The 14,201-nt window shown below is 38.2% G+C and overlaps 1 protein-coding gene across 2 annotated transcripts in view; it reads right to left on the reverse strand.

Annotated features, from left to right (window-relative positions):
* phf21b (PHD finger protein 21B) overlaps positions 1 to 14,201 on the reverse strand; it is a 40,461-nt gene that overhangs the window by 24,693 nt on the left and 1,567 nt on the right. The gene's annotated exons all lie outside the window — the stretch shown is intronic.

Below are 14,201 nucleotides of genomic sequence, written 5' to 3' on the forward strand. Positions count from 1 at the left end.
TGCCTCCAACTTTCATTTCCATGTTGCTCTTATAGCCAATCATCTCTAGGATCACTGCTGCTTGTGTGTATATTAGTTATATCAGATGTTGATTGGTTTCAGTGATGGTTGTGGTAGGGATCGCACTCAATGCTGCGCTCACATCGTCCAGGAGACGTTCTGTTAGCATTTCACTTGCTATAAAGGAGATCGAGATTGCCTTGCATTCATTCTCGGCATTAAATCCAATTCCATTTATTATTGAAATGCCCAAAATCACAACTGGCAAGGAATTATGAAACCCTTCTGGAGAATGTAGAAACCCTGACATGACCTTATCTTTCAGGACAGTCAGGTGGAAATTAGCGGGATTTCCTAGCAGCTAGCTCAAATTTCTACTGTCTTTAGCCACATGAACGCACAGACTGTAAATACTGCCAACGTCTTCTCTGCTCCAAGCGTTTCTTTTCCGTTCAGAATTTATAAGCGGGAAGTATAATCCAAGCTGGAGACGTGCTGCAGAAACATTTAACAGCCTTGACGTCCATCCACCATAGTTCCCCTAAATTACAGAATAGGTATTTCTGAAGAAAAAAATGACACTGCTATTATGTCAAATTAATGTTTGACTGAATATTCATTTCATCAATATGTTTTAGAACTCAGCACTTCTTCCTGTATTTTTCTTCACAAACATTTGACTGTGTTTGACGATTAATACTTACTACAAGTAAAATCCCACCAAACAAAGTATTCTTTACAAAAACATGTGAAATACAGTTTAAAATGTCAGTCACAGTTCTTGTTTCATGTTGGTAGGTAAATATGAGACAAGAGTTCACGACCTGCCCTCTATCCCAATTTTAAACTTTAAGCCTTGATCGTCCTTCTGTGAAAGGTTTGAAAATTACAGCACCTGCACCTGGTCAAGAGTTTTATCTCTGCCAAAATGAGACTTGTCTGATGGCTTTCCACAACCACCAGCTTTTGCACATCCAGTTTGAAAAAGGATCAGAAATGCAACAGCCCCCAAAATAAGAAGGTAGTTTCCTCCTCCACACATAACAAGCATCCACCTCTGTAAATGTATTCAAATTAATTTCCCATTATTTCCTTCACTTATCGGATGCCACACAGTCGTATAAACAAAGATGCAGACAAAAAAGCAATTAAAAATAAATAGGATTTGAAGAGAAGTGCCTGAGAGAAAGAAAGATAAAGGCCAGTGCAGCATGGAGGCTATTTGAAGTTACAGCCATTCGTCACAACACAGAAATAACAAGCGACTCGAGCAGACGTTTGGGGCCAGGCCTGAGGCGTCATCAGACTAAACGACTAAATTAATCTAATTATTTGAGCAAGTTAGAGAAACGGCTCTGTCTTTGGGCATTGTTAGTGCTGCCATGGTATGTGCCCATTGTCTTATGGAAATGAACGTGGATTTTTGTGCAATTGCGTTAGTTGCACATTACTCATCAGTCAGCCGAGTCGAAGCCTGAGTGATGATTACCAGGCAACTTTGCCTCGCAATAACTAATGAGCTGTTTTAATGTAGAGACCAACGTCGAAGAAAAAAGAAAATCTGTGGTACAAACTGTTGTTAATTAAGTAGGCTTACATGGTTTTCAGGAAATAGTAATACTAGTGTATTTAGTCATAATCTAACATTGTTAGACAGCGCAAATTTACAGTATTTTGAAAACTGTACGTAAGGTATTATTATGATACTTGACATTCCATGAGCTCCAGCTGAGGTAGTACTCACTAGATCATAATATATACGTTTCACTAATCCACCTCTTTACACCTATGTTTGGTCTGGTCCTACATTTAAAAGTATCACCATGTCAACATCTTTCACAACAATAATGAAGTCCATAATAGTGCTTAGGTTGTTTAGCAATTTTAAACAACCAGATGTCCTTATTTACCAATTATCAGTCTCTACAAGTTATCAGTGAGGTTGAAGTTCTTCCTTTCATCAGTAAGGGATCCGCTGCCATAGACACATCTCATTACAGATTTTACAATCTTAACCGCTGCTGCATCAATGCCTCATCAATTCTGTTTCCTTTTCAAGGTTGATTCTGAGGCATTTTAACATTCCTCATCATCCTTCATGTGCTTTTGTTTAAGAAATGTGATTCTTTACTTTCCCATTTAGTTACCAGGCAACTTGACTGCATCCTTTAAAAGGTGCTCGCCTAGTCACATTTGATTAGGCGAGTCAGATGCCACAGTGGGGAGGTAGTGCATACTGCCGTTGTGTCCTTGGGCAAGACACTTGTCTTTATATGGTCTTATATTTATATGAGAGCATGTTTGTGTGAGTGAATGCAGGACAACGGATGCAAATAAGCCCATGGCTACAATCCAGAATATTCATTACCATGCACTGTCCCAACTAAATAAAACAAATAATAATTTCTTTAAAATGTATATCTGAAGACCAGCTAAACTGCTTGTAATATCCTTGTCTCAGCTGCCTTTAATTCCTCACACACACAGTTCTAATCCTGTAAAAATGCCCAATGCAAAAATCTCAGTGTCCTACGCCTCAGGAGAAAAAACCTTGGTAATAAATGTTTTTTTGTGCTACATATGTCATCATGTTAGAGTCAAAGTGTATTTATAGCTCGTCTTTCGCTAAATCTCAGCTCCATACAGGAAATCCCTTTCACGTTTCATTACTATCATCAGCCACTTACGCAGCAATAAACTGTCATGTCGCTTTATGTGCACATCTGCGTTTGGGTTGAGCATCTCGGGTCCCGTCTCTCTCTGCTTCTGTTCCCTCCTGTGAGTTTATTTACAGACACACATTCAAAAAGCATGCCAGGACTATTAATAGCAGCGGCCCTGATCTCCCGTTTGAGGCGAGAGCACATACGAACCATGCCATCTTCTGGCTACAGCCGACACAAATACGGACTCAGTGAAGATGGTGGAGCAAAAGGGTGAAAATTACTTTTCATTATGAATTATTTTTAATAAAAAGCAACTTGCTCTATGCACAATGGCGATCGGCTTGCTCAGTGTTAATGACACTCCCTCCTGTCCAAGGTTTTTGCCGAGTTGCACTAAAATTGATAAATACTTAAAACTCTGTTGAAGACTTCTGATTAAGAAAATACTTCACCAGAGGACACGTTTGTGTTTGTTAACATATATATTTGTATGTTAGTGCTAACATTAATGGTAATTTTGAGGAATAATGAATACTTCAAATGAATAAATTAAAATAACAAAGTAAAGTAATAAGTATTAGTAATACAAATAAGACAAATTGGATAGTGTTTACTTTAAAATGTAATGCTTGTTTATTTTATATTTTATGTTATCAAGTGAGCCATTTTACTAATTACGATTAATAGTTAATAAGCATCCTCTTTGAACTTTTCAGTATCTAAAGTACTTTCATAATAAATTAACTTAATTTTAATATTTGTTTGACGAGTTTAGGATTTAGAAAGGCAAAGGCAAGATGACATCATGTAGATGCTGTGGTCATGCTAAATGACCGCTCTTACCTTCACAGTATGAATTGTTATGTCTCATCCTGCTTCCGGGTACAGCTCTGAGTCACAGGTCAGTGGAAGCTCGCAGAAAAAAAACGGTGAAAAGAGCAGCAGGTATGTTTTAAGAAAATGATTCAGTGCAACACATATTTTTTCCACACTTTTCTTGACTCCACGTCTTGACAGAGTGCTGTAATGACCCAACACCGACAGGATTTGCAGCAGGATCAAAAGCCTGGGTCGCTGCTGGATGGTGTGTGCTCATTATGTGAAATAAGTGGCCTTTATATTTTTCTTTGACACAGCTGGAAATGGCTTGTACGAATCAGAGTCAAATTACAAGAAACTCACCTACAGGCTCCACTGTACCATGTTGAAACAGATTAAGCACTTCCACACACCACTGTAAGCTGATTAAAATAGTGTAATGAGTTTTTGTTAAGTTCACTTTTTGAGGCATTAAGTAGTTTAGTAGCAGTGAAGGCTGAAACATTATATCGTGCATAATTGAAAAGTACAATGACTTGGCTACCATCGCAGTTTCTGATTAGGGACTACAACTTTTGAAATGGCCTGGTTATCAAACGTGTTTTCTTTTATGTGGTTGTTATTTTAAAGATGTCATTTAGTGTTCTTTTGGATCAACTTTAGACTTTTAGTCACAGAATAGACTCTATTAAATGCACTTTTGAGGCTCTAAACAATCGTAAATCCAAAGCAAACAGATTTGGAGGCAGAAATGTCTATAACTTTGAAGCTGCTTAGGGACAAGCCAGGATGAGGGCTCTAAGGTCCTAAAAAGCCAGGATGAGGGCTCTAAGGTCCTAAAAATGTTTTCATGAGTAGCACACAACTCCAAACCGCGACAACTATTGCAGTCTTCAGAATCTGCTGCCTTCAATATGCACACAAGGGTCCTCCATTCTCTCAGATAATGGTTTAGGTCATGAATATTAGGCAAAAAACACTATGAGGGAATGCGCAATAAGCTGAAACTGCTCCACTTAACATGTCATAGTTTAAAAGTACAGTATGTGACTTTGAGGGTTTACCACATGCTGTTTCAATGGAGATGTTTGCTTTCCCTTGAATGCTCCACAGTATGTAATTAAACATCATTAGGTCATGTTACTGGTAGAATCTGTGGAGAGGTATTTAACGCCAAAAAAAACACTTGCCCTTGAATAAATGTAAATAGACAAGTTTAATGCCTGTGACAAAGAGACAGCAATAGCATCTCCTTAAAGTTTTGTTTAGTTTTTACTGATTTCAGTAAAAGGATTCTAAAAGATTATACTCCCTGTGAACCGGAAAAGACATTATCAGTATTAAAGCAGCCGCAGTGATGCCGTGAGCAAAGCTGGAGATGGGAGAAAGAGATGGAATTTGGAAGGATGGAAGGATTAGACACTGAGGCGTAGACCTGACAGCTCATCACAGATTAGCACAGCCGTGATCCGCAAACCACCAATATCCTCCATCTTCAAACATTTGGAGCTGGGCAGAATCCTACACAGCACTTTCAGAATAGAACACAAAAAGCGCAGTGCAAAAAGTTGGTGCGCACACAAACACAGACATAAGTGCGCACCCACACAGAGACAACACAAAGGGACCCAGAGTAATTAAAATCTCTCACATTGATTCTCTGTGACAGACTTATCTCTAAAAATGGAAGACATTTCACAACTGAACTGAGTCAGACAAACCCTGAACACAGCACTTCAAGAGGCCTCTTTTTAAAGCGAACATCTGCAGAAACCATGGAAACACTAACACTCTAGATCAAAATAACTCACAATCACTCAACCTGCTAGTAAAAAACTGTTCAAGTAAGAAACCTATAAATTTTGTTGGTAATGTAACATATATACACGACGCCTTAAAAAGGGACGGCACAAACTCTTTTTATGTTTTATGTTAAAGGAGACATGTTTTGATGCCATTTTTTTTAGCTTTTAACCGTGTTTTTACAGTAACTGTGTCGCCTCATACAGCTAGGCTTATCTCATTCTCTCCTCGTGCGCTTTTATAGAATACATTTTTCTCACCATTTATGAGTGAAATTTAAGGCATAATTTAGTGCATGGACATTGCACATGTTTCTGCCGATAGCGCTAATGCAAATGCAATAAATTGTGTTCACAGTCTAGAATGTGATGATGTTGTAATCTCAGATGGAGGGCGGGGCTTGTGTAACTGTGTGAAATTCACTGTTTCTGAAAGAGATTTCCACTAATGTTTCTCTTTCTATTTAATTGTTTGGGATTGGCCCCACTTATATAGAATAGAATATAATTTTACTTTTGTGTCCTGCATGCAGGTTTTGTTCAGTTCAGTTTTAACATATAGGAGTTCTAGAATGTAGAATGTTGTTTCTCTCTCCCTCTTTCTTTATCTCTCTTTCTCTCCCTCTCCTTTAAAAAAATAATTGTATGGTGTAAAACGCATACTTTGAAGACGTACAACTACAGTAGGTGGCAGAAAATACAACTGCCAACTGCAATTAAAAGTAACACAACAACAACAATGTTGGAGACGCTGTTAGATGAAAAGGGTTGACACTTCAGGAAGACAGAAGTTATGGGCTTTGATCCTTATCTTCTCTTAGTGACTGTTTGAGCCTAAAATATATCAAGTTAAAATTGTCTGCAAGTAGGCAAACGTGTATTAGGATAGCCATGCAATATGTGAACTAACATTATCCAGCTGCTAGCTACCTGAAACAAACAGCTCAGTCTGGAGTGATTTCTGTAAGTCCACTGGTCCCTCCTGACCACAGCAATACAATTCTGGACAAACAACGTCTTTGGGGATGTTACAGAAGAGGAATCCTTTGTTTTGAGAGTTTTTGTTGGCCCAGCCCACAGTGAGCATGCGGCTTTTGTCCTCATGGCAACAACAATGAGTGTGTCATGTCGCTTCAGCCCCATGGATTAGTCTTAATATTGTACTTTAAAAAAAACTTAAGATCTGGATTTGGTCATTGGTCCTATCGACACCACTGTAGTGATTCTAACTCTCGGGTCTCTACACCTGTGTAATGTATGTTTTCAAATAGATGGAAGAAAATGTTATCAAAATAAATTTTTCCATATCGCCCAGCTCGAGCTGCAACTAAGGATTATTTCAGTATTGAGGGTTTTGATTGAGGGTTTTAAAATGCATTACCCAGATTGAGGTACAAACCGGGTGACTAAATGCTTCAAAATAGAGAATATACCAGTAAAGTATATAGGGGTGTTTATAAAAATCACAAAGTGTTACAGTTTTGATTTAATAATGTGGCAGCCTTTGTAATAAAACCTGTTTTGACATTATTTAGTCACAGTTATTCCCATAATAGCTGAAGCCCTAATTCTTACAGTTGTGCTTCCAGGACGTTTGTTTGTTTTTTATCATGTGGGTGAGGTAATATGTTGTGTGACCCTGTGACCTTTGGCTCTGAAGGATGTGGCCGTTTCTTTGACTTTTATTTCCTGAGAATATGGCTGAGCCTCCAAATCCACCAAACAGGAAGAGCCTTTCTCATCCGCTCTCCAAGTCGCCTGACTCGCTTTGATATTTTAATGAGAAAAACATAAATAAAACAACTCGTTTGGGGTGCAACCATCATTTAATGATTACTCCAGCGATGCTGTGTTACCATGGCAACCCAACATTCTTTCATTATTTTACTCACAGTAATGAAGTCAACCACACAAGGAGAAAGCTGTCCTCTGTCGCAAAGTGGTGACCTTTAGAAAGTCCCTGTGATGTCCTCTTCTCCTCAGGACACACGGTTACACAGACGACGTGAACTAGTCCTGGCTGTTGTTCACTGATGAAAAAGCCTCAGCCTCCTTCAGTTTCACCTGATCCATTTTTCAAAGGCTCTTTGAAGTCACGCATGCTAAATGAGTCCTACCTCCTTTTATGGACAATATTTTTTAATCTTATCCATTTTTGGATTCTACTGAAATGAATTGCATTCAATTGAATACATACAAGATTCTGGTTGTGCAAGTTTGTTGTCACAAGTATGTTTTGTTTTTCAACCTTATTATTATTTAACAGTAACGTCGCAGCTTACAGCATTAGCATATTGGTATAATTCATATTTGAGCCAACTTAAACCCGCACATATGCAGGGCACTTTAATGCCTCACTTTGTTTACTCCCAAATAGTGAATATATAAGGTATTTTGCTTGTGATAATTATTTTTGTACATAAAAACAAAACTAATTTTAGTCATGACGGAAGTAAATCCAGCCTATGCTTCCATAAGCAGAAACTCATAAAATAATACATAAAAATCAGGGCACAATTCTTTATGAATATAAAAACAACGTCTGTCTCGGTGGCTCTGACCAAGAGAGTTGTTTGTGTGAAGGCAGAAAGGGACCATAAAATGTGCCATTTGATTAGGCCTGATGGACCCTAAAACATAGCTCTTATAATAAATTTGTATTTATAACCATATTACAACTTTTAGTAATGCCTGTTTTATTTAATTATTGGCATTCCATTGAAAATATTTCCTAAATAAGCATTTAGGGAGCAATTTCAGCCTCTCACACTCAGAAATGGAGATAATAAAAAACAGTGAGGAGCAGTGAAAGACCTGAGACTGAACCAGCTGCTTTGAAAAACAACGGCCTTTCCTTATGTCTTTTCAGCTCCAGCAAACAAAACACTCGTCTTGCCCTCAATGGCCTCACCATTTCTGTTGAAAACATACAAAAAAGGTCCACAGAGCAGTAGGAGCTCCACTTTTTGTTTCTTTAACGTCATGTGTGTATTTTCATTTATTCTATGTGAAAAATGACCTGACCTGTCCGGTGACCAGCAGGCAGGTTTAAAACAGGTGTGTTTTTTACCATCTTCATGTTGGAAAAAGGGTTTGTGACCCAAAACGTGAAATTAAAACTTGGGAGCTCCTACTGCTGCGCGGATCCTCTTTTGTATGTTTTAATTTTGATTCAAGCTCAGGCTTTTAATGTTTTTTGGATGTGTGTCTTCTTCTACATGTGTATAAGTGTATATTTGACAGCTTAAATTTCAGTTTTAATTTCCATGAACCAGCAATATAGAATTGAGTAAGCACACTTAAGCAAAGCTAAATTCTACTTTTGTCCAATCAGAGGTCAGGATGTTGTGATGTGGCTGATTCAGCAGTGCTCCAGTCGAGTCGAGCCCACGCGGCTGTCTGACAATAGGCCTGTGTTGGTGGTAGTATTAATAAACCGTAATTGTGAGAGTAATTAATTATGCTCTAGCTCCTCTACTGCTCCTCACACACTTATAATTTGCCCAGCACAACAAGTTCACTGGAGCATGAGGCAGTTGTTTGTGAAAAGGGGTCTAAATGGGGAATAAAAGATATTTTGGGGTTGCCTGGGCAATCAGTCAGAGAAGGCGGAGGAATGGGCCAATGTCCTATACAAAACAAGTTCTTTCTGTTACTGTCAATCTTTGCAAATGTTTTATAAACCTTGCTAGCATTAACTCAAAAGTTTATACAAAATGTAATTTCACTATAAAGTAAAGTCTCATTTTCTAATCATTCCAGATCCCACAGCCCAGGTCAGCAGGGACAGGAGAAGGAAACGATCCTCCTCAGTTCATCATATTGGGCTTTCACAGTATTATAGGATACAAACTAACATTGGTCTAGACTGTTAAGATTGTGAGAGATTCATACTTTCAACTTGGCTAGACTTAGTCCAGTTTAGGTCCAAGTGTATATCTTCCACACAGTAGCGCCTACAGCGAAATAATTCTCAAAGTCCAAAAAATAACCTAAATTGGCAAATTGCTAGTTGTAAACTACATCATCGTGGTTTAACAAAGGCAAAAGTCACACAAAAAATGTTTTAAGTTTACAGCCATGTCATTATTCCCCATCCAAAACCACCAACTTCCTCCATTCCACATGCACAGCAAATATGACAATTTCAGACACATTTTAAAAAGTTTAAAATCCTAATACATTTGCGTGTTTATTAAATCAAAATGGCTATATTTGTACCTTTAAACTCAAAGGTGCTCTATGCTATTTTTTTCTTTCACCTATAAGTGCCCTAATACACCTTCATATATATATATATTAGTTGCCTACAAGATGGATGTTTTTGTCATTGGAACCGTCAGACGAAAGTACCAATGAGATGTGAATAGACTTGTGCATTCTAATCAGGTCTGTCAGCTGACAGTGCACCATGGCATTGTGGGACAGTAGCCACTGACCCCTGTCCTGAACAGCCACTAAACTTTAATAAAGGCTTCTCAAGTCACAAAGTGGATATAGTCACCTTTCAGGCAGCGCTCCCATGTGATTTTTAGTCCACTTTTGTGTCTTAAAATCTTACTGACAGAAGAGAGGCTGATCATAAATGGACTTTGCTATGTATGAAGAAACGCATACACCTGTAGCCAGGTAAAATGTGGCTATTGAATGCCATACTGTGGAACATTCCAGGTATGACACTAATTCCTGCACTGAGCTCTGGCCTTCTCTACAATTTTACATTTATGGGCTTCTCTTATCACGAGTACTTCAATCCCCAACATTACATTTTACACCAGGCAATGCAGGTGGCGGGATCTCCACCAGAAAACGACATTGTGCACTTTAAGTCATTACGTTTTCCAATACTTGTCATTGGATTTTCTCTAGTCTCGTTCTCCACACAAAGACATTCTTCATGTTGTCAGTCAGCAGAACGAGCCCTGAATATGAACTATATGCATGGCTTATTCACAGCAACTGTCACACTCACTTTTCTATTAGGACTGTTTAAATCCTGACGCCAGAACGCGTTGACCCCCAGACATATTTTGAAGATGTAGATAAAGTATGACATATTGTGACAGTAAGCTCATATTAACTGCCAGCAATTTATTTTTTACGTAAAATTGTTCCCCTAAAAGAAATGTGTGCTATTAAGCCTTATAATAACCAAATATATCTGACAACAGCAATATCATTAGCTGTATTCTGATAACTTACACATGTAACATTGTTACAACATTAACAATACATTTTTTTTAATTTTTCCAGACAAAACAATGATCTGCTGCAAATAGACAAAGATAACTTGAACAGTTTCCACAAATCCCCACCCATGCTCTATGTGACTTGCTTCCAGAATATAGATTAATCTGTGGACCTAAGAAGCCCAAAGATTAAGACAAGTTTGTGGGGTGCACAATGGAGTTACCCAGTGTGCACCCCACAAACTTGTTTTGGATCCATACTTGTGTAGACAGCTGCTTTTTGTCTGCACTTGGGGCATTGTGTGAAGCCTCTACTTGAGGCAAACAGTCACTTCAGAGACTGTAAGAAAAGTGCTGATGTGGCCGAGCTGAGGCCACTGGAGCAAAAAGGCTACAATGAATTAACCCATGTTGACTGGTGCTGTGCTGCTGCTACGTATGAAGCTCTCGCCGTCTTATGCCCAGAAGCAACAGAAGACGCACAAATGCAGCTAAGAGATCTGTCTTCTATTCAAGACCATCACCATCAGGACAGAGCCCAAACTAAATACCTCACTTTGCAGCTCAGTATCTGAACTATTCTCCCCTAAATTTCTTGAAATAACAATGCAAAGTAGAATTTGGGGGAAATAACCTGGACCTGCTCAGCTTTTCATCAAGCCAAATATATCCTAATATGAGCTCAGGTGCTTGGAACAGAAGTTTAAGATATCAGTTCAGTCCTTATTTCTTTTGTTGCAGAATTGGACTCCATTTGTGTTCATTGTGAATCCTGAGAGAACTAAAAGGTCCACATTTGAACCAGACGGATACTTCACACTAGTTTGTCCTATTGGAGCTCAGTCAAAGCTCAACACACTCATCAATGCACACATCATTGCTCATGGGTCAGGGTTTTGTTGGATTTTTCCATTCACTTACATGTTTGATAATGCTCAGGATTGGCTGTGTCTACTGCAAAGGCTTGTTGATACAAATAAAACTGTCCAGACAATGACATGTCTCGTTGGCTGCAGCTGAAAACAAACTAAAACCTTTATTTTATGGGATTAATGAGTTGCACATTGTCCCTGTTAATTAAATAAACTACAATAAACTGAAACTGAAAGTGTCAAAACTCGTTACTCATTTGAAGTAACCACGCAGAAAGAAATTACATAAACAGGACTACATTTGATGTTTCCTGAATAGGTTTAGAATGGTCTCAAATATTAGTAAAATAGTGCTTTTTATTATAATTTATTTCCTAAGTATAAATGTTTTAGTACTGTCACATTAATCACAGGTCACGTCTGAACATAAGACAAACTTGCACATTTGTTTAAAGGGCTGAATATATCTTGCAAATATACTTTTCCAAAGGAAACTGTGATCCTGTTGTATAAAATCGCCAGTAGCAGGAGTGTGTAATGAGCCGCTCTGGGATTTGGAGAATTTGGTGCCATTTGCTGCTAGTAACGTTACTCTGCTCCATGATACCTTCTGTACCCTCAGTGGTCCTGACCCTGTGGATGAGGGACGGCAACAGCAACAGGGCCGGTCAAATGATAAACAAAAACAGACACAAACTAAATATGGTTACTTAATAAACACTTAAATGTTACCTGGTTTATGACACCAATACTTTTTCATTGTAGCTTTGCTGCTTTATTTACGGAAACTGGAAGGTAAGTTTGATAGCCAAAGAGGTAATGTCTCTAAGGAGTTATTATATATTTATAGAGAAAATTATATTCATATTTTTAGTACCAGGAGAAAAGTGTTACCAGAAGTGTAAATCAGAAGTGTTTAATGGTACCAATAACTAATTGTTAGGAATAAGATGATACAAACTTTGTTTAATTTAGGCTTAAAACTGGTATCACCAATGTTGTTTGAAGGAGATGCACTGTAAACAACAGTTTAGTTTAATTTGAGTTATTAGTGGAAACAGCTTTATTTGAATTAAGATTTATACAGATGCATATGAAATAAGGGCTTTTTTTCATTCCGTTGACGAATAATAAGCTCATACATTCTTGGGACATTTTATGCATTATGATAAGCACCATATAGCTCTGGCAATGATTATTCACTGGTTCTACTTTCCATAGATAAACAGTGAGTATATGACTTTAAATGCAATATCTCCCAGTGTTTTTTTCGATGCTCATGACTGCTATCATTAACTACGTTTTGAAGGCTACGAGATCCACCTGAACAAATATAAATAATCAATGATTCTGATAATTATCAAAATAATGCTATTATTTGGACACAAATTGCAACACCTGCAATTTTATTTAAGCAATACAGAATCAATTAGATCTTATCACAATCAATATTTCAAACCAAAAACCGTTGTATGCACCATGCATGGATTGAAATTCTAAAACTATTTGATTCAATACAACCGTTCAAATGCTTTTGCCTGAGAAAAAGGAACAAAAACAAGAAACCATGATGCAATGCTGAGCAAGTTGAGCAGAAAACACTTCAATTAGTGAATCTATAGTGTTTCAAGGGTTGAAACTCTGAGATTGGGGAGGCTGATGTCAACAATATATTGCTCAAATGAGAAGGAAAAGAACATTTGCCGAACACTAACTGTTACAGATGTGCACCCAGTGATTCACTAACATTTGCGTTTCCATCCATCAGCAGTAGAGTGTAGACTGTGTTCCTCCTCTCACTATCAGACTGGTATTAAACATTTTCGACTCACTGTGACAGAATAAACTCCCAAGTAAAGTACTGCCTTTAAACCAACATTGCATCAGTAAAGCATTTGTCCAACTGTTCTTTCTGGCAGTAAAACTTATCCATTCAGCTTGTCAGCCTCAGGCCTGCTCAGTCTGTGACCATGAAATGACCTCCAGGCTCTCCCTTACAGGAAGAAATATTCACATATGCAATGAGACCAAGACTGGTGCGCAATGTGAAAATAGTCACTCTTTAAAAGTTTATTATGAGGAGGATTTCCGTGTTTACTCAATATACTTTTACTTAAAATAATATCTTTAGTACAAAATTCTGGTCTTGTGTTCGTTGGAATTAATTTACTTTGGGTTCATACATGCTGTGTAATGTGTGGGTCACAATCAGCTGCTGAACAGAAAGAAATCTGTGGTGAGTAGAGACTAAAAACATTGCCATGCAGTGCTGACTGGGCTTTCTAGCTCCCTCTTTCCTGGACTCCCCTCCCCCTCCAACCAAAAACAGCATCAAAGCAATCAAAATGGTAATGTTAGGCATGAATGGGGCCCATCCCCCCCTCCTTCTCCTCCTCCGGTATGAAACTCTGTAGACTTTTCCTCTCCATGTTACAGGGGAAGAGGGAGGCCACCCCTTTCTTCAAAATGGAAGCTTCCACTATAAAACTGAACACACAAACAACTATTTAACAATTAAGAAGCGTTTATAGTCAGACTGAATAAAACAAAGATCGCCATATCAAAACAAAACTGTGTGCATTTATTTTGTCTTGTTTTTATTTGAGTATTATTCATGTTCCTTCTTTAAAAATAAAACAATAAATCGCTGCACAAACCTCGACTTTAATGCCTTCTCAAAAGAAAAGAAAAACAGAGCAGCTTTTGAATGGTTAATGATGTTTGCAGTAGTTGGCTATGATAATCCGACAAAACAAAGCAGTAAAGCTCGGAAGTTGAGAGCAGAGCTGGAGCTGCACGAGGAGCGGTGCAGCTGCACGCGGAGCTGGCCGAGGTCCTGAACTCAGCTGCTTT

Source organism: Eucyclogobius newberryi, unplaced genomic scaffold, assembly GCF_026437365.1.
Source record: "Eucyclogobius newberryi isolate DKJ021-1_F unplaced genomic scaffold, fEucNew1.0.hap1 SCAF_2, whole genome shotgun sequence".
Taxonomy (NCBI): Eukaryota; Metazoa; Chordata; class Actinopteri; order Gobiiformes; family Gobiidae; genus Eucyclogobius; species Eucyclogobius newberryi.